At 47.1% G+C, this 2,802-nt stretch overlaps 1 non-coding gene across 1 annotated transcript; it reads right to left on the bottom strand.

Annotated features, from left to right (window-relative positions):
* Positions 1–982: 982 nt before the first annotated feature.
* Trnas-gga (transfer RNA serine (anticodon GGA)) lies at positions 983–1,057 on the bottom strand. Its single transcript has one exon. It is a non-coding gene; the product is annotated as a tRNA-Ser (tRNA).
* Between the last annotated feature and the right edge of the window lie 1,745 nt (positions 1,058–2,802).

The following is a 2,802-nucleotide window of genomic DNA, read 5'->3' as shown; positions in this document are numbered from 1 at the left end:
TTTCATTCCAGATCCAGCTGTCGAAGATGGTCACCGAGCGTGCGTCGTCACCTTCCCCCAATCCGGCGTCAGGAGACGGATTTCGCCATGTCCCGCCAGTCGGGATGTGACATCATAGAGGCACAATCTATCATGTGGAGTGGTGAAAGGTGTGTCAGCACTACGTCTGTCGATTGGGTTGATAAAGTCTTTCTGATAGGAGCAGTATCAAGTTTTGAGCAGGAGTGGCGCGGTAGCGCATGGTGTGTTAATGTATTCATTTTCCCGAGAGTAAACTGTTTAAGGTTTGTGGTGTTGGTGTCTTCTTTTCGCCCATACCTGCTGGCGCTAAAATGTTATGAAAGAGTACCAAAACGCACTGCACACATGAGTACTTTAGTACTTTCTGGGGATTTTTCTCTGTTTCTTTCTCTCTCTTTCACCCATCTGTCAAATCCCATTTCCTTGAATGTGTACATACTTACAGCGGTCTTCGAACGAACGTCCTTCAGGCCTACGTAGGTCACTCTAAGATGAGAGACTGGGTAGGTACCTCTGTTCCAAGAAGCTCTTTAACGCCGACTTGGAGCACTGCGTATGTATCACTCTGTCTGTGCTGGTCTTCAATGAACCTCTTTGATGCCGACTTGGGTACCTGGGTATGTGCCAGTACGTGTGTGCCGCTCTTCATACCGCTCTTCAATGAACGTCTTTGGCGCCAACTTGGCTAACTAGGTGTGTGCAATTGAGAATGGGCCACTCTGCAACGACGAAAAAATATCCCTTAAATATCTCGGATGCTCGTCTGAGTCGACCCACATCACGAGGGTCCCTCAAGGAAAGCAAACAGACGCTATAGTTTGATGTAATAGTTCAGCGGAAATCCGCTAGGTGGAGATAAGTAATTAAAGGGAAACTGAGACTTCCACCCAAATGTAGCAATTGCTACAATGGAAACCCAACCGGGTTCCTCGAAAGAAAGCCTCGCAGTTGAGGAAAAATTCGTCCTGGTCCGGGACTCGAACCCGGGACCACCGCCTTTCCGGGGCAGCCGCTCTACCATCTGAGCTAACCAGGCGGCTAACAGATGGCAGGGCGAAGTCGAATTTGTCGACAACTCGAAGCAAAGGCAAGTGTTTCGAGGAACACGCTTGGGTTTCCATTGTAGCAATTGCTACATTTGGGTGGAAGTCTCAGTTTGCCTTTAACAGACGCATTAGCATGCTGCCCCACAAATCAACTGGGTTTGTGCCGCGTTTCAAAGAACGCCTTTCAGGCCGCGCTTTAGCGAGCTGCACCATGAAGACACTGTGCATGTGCCGTTCTTCAATCTCGCTAACTTGAGTCACTGAGTATATGTGCCACGGAATGTGCGGCAAGCGACGGAACAATTCTCAGCGTTCACAGGCACCGGCGCGCCATGCTTCTCGTCTCGCAGGTCAAGCGCAGACTTCTCGGCCGCGCCACCAGATTGCTCAGCGCGTCCAGACAAAAGCGCGAGAGAGGAGCCCGGTTGCCGCATGACGTGTTCGCACGCACCGGCGTGCCATGCATTGCGGAAGCAACGCGCAGGCTTTGCGGCGACGATGCTAGATGGCGCCGAAGGGTCTTAATTGGCAAGGGTAAAAGAGGAGGGGCCGCACTACACACCTCATACATAACTCGTTTCAATGGTGGAAATGTTTGGTGTCGTAATATTTATTCCTCCTGCAGGCTGATGATGATGATGATTGATTCGATGCTAACGCCTTAGGACCGACACTTATCGTGAGATGGTTTCTCCAGCAATCTTTTTTATTCCTATTAACTGCCACTTCAGAAGTAGGAAAATACCAATACCTTACTAATAGCTTAAGTTCTTCTATCCCCATATCTGACATTTGTGCGTTCGCCCTTAGTAATGATGGAACTTAAAAAATGAACTGAGAAAAGTACCAGCACGTGGTAATCTCCTTGCATTTAACAGATTAGTAATAAGCAAGCTGGAACATGCTTCCATTGTCTGGGATCCGCCTACTGAAAATTGTATTATTAGACTTGAACGCATTAGAAAGGGGGTTAGATTCATGTTAATTTAGTGCTGAAGACTCACCATCTCACGCAAATAAATAACATCCAGGCTTTCGAAGGTTGACGTTAGTTAGTCCGCTTACATTTCTGCTCAACATGTTTATTAGGTCAAGTTATTGTAGTAACGCCTGAATATCTTGAGCGTCGATGAACTGGTCAATCGTTAAACTACAATCTTAGCTACAACAAAAAGTGATAAGCACAGTTTTTTCCTGCAATCCTGCGAAGAGTGCAGTTCTTCTCCACTCGAAACTTTCGAAGCTGGTGAATTAGTACCGGCACTGCAGCACCAGGTTGGTTAATGTGGGTTTTTATATGTTGCTGACTTCGTATGGTTTAATCGCTTGTAATTTTCACTTGTCAGCAATTCTCTCCTGCACGGGCCAATTCTTGGCCTGCAGTATGCTGAACTAAACAAATAAAATATAAATATGACAACCCACCCCCGCTTTCTAAGCGCACACTAGTCATTAATTCCAAGGGTCGTATTGGGTGAACGGCTTTTCTGCTGCTGGCTTTCACTTCTAACAATACAAAAAAGTACTATAGAACAACAATTTGGCACTGGCCAATCTGTACTGGTTCCCGATGAACGGCATCGAAAACAAAGGTAGCACAGCAAGTCACAGGAATGGCAGCAATGGTCGTCTGTGTTTTTTAATTGACGTCAGTTACATCTTCAACACCGGGGACACACCAAGCGGGGCGTTAATTGCGGTGTGTAAAACACATGCGTGCGTGATACGCACCAGG

The sequence above is a fragment of the Dermacentor silvarum genome, chromosome 11, assembly GCF_013339745.2.
Source record: "Dermacentor silvarum isolate Dsil-2018 chromosome 11, BIME_Dsil_1.4, whole genome shotgun sequence".
NCBI lineage: Eukaryota > Metazoa > Arthropoda > Arachnida > Ixodida > Ixodidae > Dermacentor > Dermacentor silvarum.
The sequence above is the reverse complement of the archived record's forward strand: the minus strand, read 5'-3'. Positions and strand labels throughout refer to the sequence as shown.